The sequence below is a fragment of the Thamnophis sirtalis genome, unplaced genomic scaffold, assembly GCF_051295495.1.
Source record: "Thamnophis sirtalis isolate CommonGarterSnake01/CBP01778 unplaced genomic scaffold, rThaSir2_p1.2 scaffold_9, whole genome shotgun sequence".
Taxonomy (NCBI): domain Eukaryota; kingdom Metazoa; phylum Chordata; class Lepidosauria; order Squamata; family Natricidae; genus Thamnophis; species Thamnophis sirtalis.
Window position 1 is genome coordinate 38829235 of NW_028261389.1, and position 6312 is coordinate 38835546.

Consider the following 6312-nt stretch of genomic DNA (forward strand, 5'->3'; position numbering starts at 1 on the left):
TATCTTTCATGTTATCCAATGAAAGAAAAAATAATGATTACACTATCCAATTAATTACAGCAATTACTTATTATGATTATTTCTGGCTCATCTAAATGTATGTGGGAGATAAAGAGTTAATTTGTGAATCTGCAAATCCTCAGCTGTCCCTTTTATAAACAAACATATTTCATGTTTTTGAAACTACTTCATTTCCAGTGGAGCACATTTGGAACCAAACCATTTACCACCTTAATTCTCACAGGAGCCAACTTAATCTTTCAGGAAACCAAACAATATCAGAGTAATATATTTGCATACTTGTGCTCTCCAGCGGCTCATATTTAGAGAACTAGCAGTAAAGAAGTTAGCCAGTGATTGATACATTGTTCTAACCCACCCACCCCCCAAATCCCCATTCTGACTTTTTTAGTGGATCAGAAGCTGAGCATAAAACAATAGTCCAAAAACAACCAATGGACTCCTAGGCTACATCAACAAAAAGATAATATCAAGATCAAGAGAAATAACTGCTCTTCTATGTTGAACAACTGCACCTAGACCATTACAACCAGTTCTGACTATATTTTAAGAAAGACATTGATAATAAGAGCATGTCTAGGGAAAGTAACCATATGGTAAATGGTCTGGAAGGGAGAAAAAACTTAGGAAGAATGATTGAGATGGTGAGTACATTTGGTTTGGCAAAGAGAAAACTGTCCAAGTGCCAGAAAATCTATCATATGGACAAATGGATCAAATTTGTTCAGAATTGTCCCAGAAGACAAGGAAAGAATGGTTTAAGTAACAAAAAAGTTAATTTTGGTTGAACATGAGGAAAATAACTCTAATGGTAAAACCTTTATGGAACAGACTGTTTTGAGAAAAGTTGCCTTGGGCAAGGGATTGAAATAAATAAGGTATCTTCCAACACATACATTTTATGAGATTTTTTCCCCCACTTTAATGAGTTGCTACTTTTATTGTTTTTAAAAAGAAGTTTTTGAAACTTTTAGCTTTATTCAAAATAAATGTAACAGTAACAAATACCAAAAATAATAAACCAAAGCAAGAAGAAAGGATGGGAAATGGCTCCATTCCGCTTCATCATTTAATTCAATTATCCTTATTATTTCAAAATGGTCTTCAAGTAGATCCTATAGCTATTTAAGACAATTTAATAAAATAAAGTAATAGAGAGATTATTACATGTTTGTATTCCTTGAGGAACACCGTTCATTAAAAATAAATATTTATATTGTTTGTTTTTATATTTGTTGTTTGATTGTGATATGTAACTGAGAGTTACAATTTGTAACATAGGTGGCTATACAAATATAATAAATAAATAAGTTGAAAGTAGCCTTAGTCCCTGCCCCATCTATGCTCTATTTCTGCTCAAACATCAGATTCTGCTTTCTATCAGATCATGATAATGTTATGCAATTATTTGATAACTGCACACATCTGGACACAAGAATCTAAATAACTACATAGGGATAAGAAAGGGATTCCTGTATCTCTTTGCTATCATCTAATTGTCATCCAGAATATTGCAGATCAATTATAATATGTTAGTTCAACTATTTGAATGTAGTTAGATGGATGGATTTATATATGCATTCCAAATTTATTTTTTTGTATACGAACACACCCATATTACACAATTACATGCTTACATATGTAAGCAAGCAGTAATGTCTTCCAATTTATCCATAAATTATAATATCTTCCCATTACACCTTTACATAATTAAATTCATAACAATGATCCAATAGAGGACAGGAATATTTGTATTACTACTCGCCTCTCTGTCCTCCAAAAATTAGTCAATGAATGGTGAAATTCCAAAATAGATTTTTTTTCTTTTATTATTATCTGTAACCTATGGACTAAAATTCTCCTCTTTCATTACTGTGGGTGTTCTCCTAACTCATTCAAGAATTGGACTTTTTAAAAAAACTTGAAATATAAAAAAGATACAAAAAGAAACAAGGAAAATTGCAAAATAACACTGCTACTTGGAGGCTGGAAGGTTTGTGTATTGGAAATAAAACACTCTTATTTTTCTCACTGTAATCTGGCTTAGCACTCCAAGGTCTTACTGCTTGTTTATAGAGAATGATAAGAAGGAAAGCATACAGATGTCCCTTTGAAGTATATTTTTAATAAGAGAAAAGTGAAAATAAAACATTATTGTGAATCTATGCTTAATCTTATTAACCTTCCAAGTTAGAGCAGCTGTGTTTGTTAGCTGGAGATAATGACACAATTTCAACTGCAGAAAGAAACCTTAAGTCTGCAAAAGATATTCTCAGAAATACAGAAATTATCAAATAAATATGAGAGGATAGAGAAGAAGCTAGAAGACTTAGAGCATCTAACAGCAAAATATGATAAAGAAATTGAGGATGTTTATTAAGTGAAATGTGGTGGTTAAAACCCTAAAAAATTGAAGTGAAAAATGAATACAAAGAAATTAAATTTGCTGATATTTATGGTGATTGGTTTGTCTCTGAAAATGGAAAGAGGGGAATACTGAAAGAGGAACTAATGGAGGGGAAATCTACCCCAGATGGCAAAATACAGAAGAAGAAAAAAAAACCAAAAGAATTTATGGATTTAAAGAGAGAAATTTTATTAGCAATATCATTGATAACATTACTGACAATTAAAGATAAGCTGATTAAGGAAACAGAAGAAGGGCATTGAAATTACATGAGAGATCTTATAAGCAAGGAGTTGCTAAAAGGAGTCTATACAAAGTTTATCAAGAAGATGATTAGAGGACTGACACCACAAATGGCAGAAGATATGAGACTGTTTTGCTACTGGAAAGATACAGGTTGATATATGGAAGAGTATAACTTAAAACTAGTTAAACTTAGTGGAATTTAGTGACAATAGATATAGTTAAATAAATAATTGATAATGTTACTAATGTATACAATGTGTAGTGTCATGATGATAATAATTGGATATGAATATTGAATGGTACCCATGAAAGGAAGATTAGAAATCCCTTTGGTTTATATATTAAATGTTAATAAAAAAAGAACTAAGTTGATACCGTTAAAGTCTTGATTATTAGGGGAAAATGTTATGATACAGGATATAGTTAAATAAAGGAGGGATAAGGATAACAACATATATATAGATATGGGTATAACATAAGGAAAGTGGCTGTAAATTGTAAACAGTGATCTGGAAAGGAGGATTAGAAAATTTTGTTATTAAATATTATGGATGCTTAACTAGAATAGGACATAAGGATTCAATGTTAATGGAGGATTTTAGAAATAGTAAATGAAAGGCCAGTATGTGGTTATGTATTAAATCTTGGTATATTTTATGATGAAGGATGTTTAAACAATTTTAGTCAAATGAAAATGGAGATATGATGATGGTAACATTTCAGTTAAAATACTTGAGTTAATATGAATTATGTTTGTTTACTGTGGAAGAGATGCACAAAGGTTTTTTGTAACCAACTGATACACTTTCTACAGCATGTAAAAAAAGGATGTATTGTGTTTGTTTTGAAAATTAAAAATAAAAAAAAATATTTTAAAAAAATGTTTCTTTATCTGCTGTTTAGATGGTCTGCAGTACTTTGCATATGCCAAAGAAGGTGAAGCAGTACACCAGGTCAGTTTTAAATTCAGCCTTAGTAATACAGAATTCATAATGTAAATAAACTTCAGTGGAATGAGGATGAATACTTCCACTTGAGAAGAAACAGAGAGCAAAACTGCTAAGGGAGAAAAGCCAAAACAGCCCCTATATATTAAGGGATACCTTTGACTAGCTTTGTTGACTGAGCCCTTGCTCAGATTTATAATGTCAGACCCACTAAACATGCCTCTGCCAAGGAAGTGTCATAGCGCCTGAGAACCAAGGACATTTTACAGTAGAACTAAAGGGGCGGTGAAAGCATACTTGTGAAAGGAATGATTATTCATCAATTATAAAAAAAAACATGTCCATGGAGATCAGATGAACTTTGCCTCTTTGGAAGAAGTTTGCAAGCATTGGTCACTTTTTGAAGAAACAAAGAGTGTAGGAAATGTATTATCTTGATTAGTTGAATTCTGGCACACTATTCTCAACCCAATTAAAAGACAGCTTCAGAAACAATGAATTGTGAGAAACAATTATTGTGTAATACCGCCAGCAACAAACAGGCCAGATTGTTTATTCCCATTGTGATCTACCCGTCTACTCAGTGGATTGAAGACAAGTATAATAAAATATGGGACTCATTTATGCAAAATGTAGTATGTTAAAAAAAAAAGTGTGAGAGTTATATAAATATATTAGAAATAATGTACATACAATCTTGTATGTTTGCATTAATTGTATATAGAATTGTAAATATTTACTTTTGTAATGACATATTAGACTCTACATTTTAATTTTTATTGCATTTTTGCACTTATATTAAGCACTTGCTATGCATTTTTCATTATGTGTCTTTGCACTTTGTTCCTTTTGTTTTTTATTTTTTCTGTAATTATTTTAAAAGGAACATTTATATTTTTAAAAAATCCTATTTTACCTTCCCTGATCTAAATACATTTTGATTCACCATTGTTGAAAGTGTTTGACATTAGCAATAAAACAAATACATTGAAAATATATGAGAGACATGGGTATAGTAAAAGTTTTTTCCCCTATGTATAAATACTTTCTCATTATTTTCTACTCAAATAGTATTTATTCTGAAGTAATTCACATGGCAGTCTATTTTAACCCTATTAAAATCTTGGACATAAAGTCTGTCCCCACCATTTTTGTGGCTATAGTATTACTAGACTCACGACAGATATGACCAGACTCAAACTATCCTACCTCTGGTAATTATATGAAGACCCAACTGAGTCTGGGTCAATGACGTGCGGTGAGCTTTATGGCTGGTGAGACAGCATTTTTTTTAGACTTGTGGACTTCAACTCCCAGAATTCAACAGCCAGGCATGCTCAGATCTGATTTAAAGGGACAGCATTTTCCCCCCTTGCAAAATCAGTTTTACTTCATCCTTTTTCTTCTCCCTCCCCCTCCTTCCTCCCTCCCTCCCTCCCTCCCCCCTCTCTCAAAGAGACAGGCACACACAGAAGTTGGATCCCTCTCTCACTCACTCACTCTCAAACAAACACAAACACAGAAGTTGGATCTGCTCTTGCCTGCCCTCATAAAAAGAAAAAAAATGTGAAAGGAGAAAGGAACTCTGAGGTCAGACTGAGCTAGTTGCTCCCAGAGAACTCTTAAAAATGCCCTCTACAGGAGGCGAGAGAACCACGTGCCTCCTTTGCATAAGGAATGTTTAGCCTTTTAACCCTTGCTTAACTCTGCTCAAGTGATCATAAAGTTATAGTAAAGGAGGCACGTGGTTCTCTCGCCTCCTCCTGCGGTTAAGCACTACGCAGAGTCATCCACTGTGACTCTGTCAGCAACTACCTTAGCCTTTTTCCTTTTACATTTGTTTTTTTTTTCATGATGACAGTGGTGAGGCCCTGCCTCCCCTGACTGCACGTCCCTGGTCTGGGAAAAGGCTCTAATGCTGGGAAAGGTGGAAGTAAAGAGAAGACAAATATGCCTAACATCAAGATGAATGAAGTCCATGATAATAGCAATGGGTATACAATTGGAAGATCTAAAGGGCAGAATTAGAACAGATTGTCATGCAAAAAAAATATCTATGTGATTGCTAAGAGTCAACAATGACATGGCACATTAGCAATTGTTCTACCAATATTAGGGAGAAAGCAAGTATATAAAAGCCAAATCTAAAGTAGCAGGAACATTGTTATGCCAGTTTCAGATGGAAAAGGTAGTACTTTGTAGTTTGAAAGGTAAATCCAAAATCTTTTATGTTGTCAGTGAATATAGGAACATTACCCAGAAGACCATTCCACTCATATGTTCTTGATATCATACCAGTATGTGTTTATTGGTTTTTATGGAGAAATATCCTAAAGTATGCTGGAATAACAATCCCTAAACATCCCAAACCACTGTGTTTAGAATTTAGTCTTGAACTCTAAGTTTATATAATCTTCCTATTTTAATATACTGTTTGTGTTTTATAATTCAAATGCAGTTCTCTTGCTTGCAATGCTCTGAAATCCTGGGTAGCAGACTTCATGGTGAAAGAGAAAACTAACTGGATCCCAATAGATATGTCAATGAGCTAGTCTTTTCTGAGAAAAAGATGGTGCATTTGAGCTCTAGACTCCAAGACAGATGTGAATTTGAGTTAAGCAACTATGTTTTTATATGATATACAGATCAATATATGATCTATCCAGGAAGACAGAGTACATGATGTTCAGT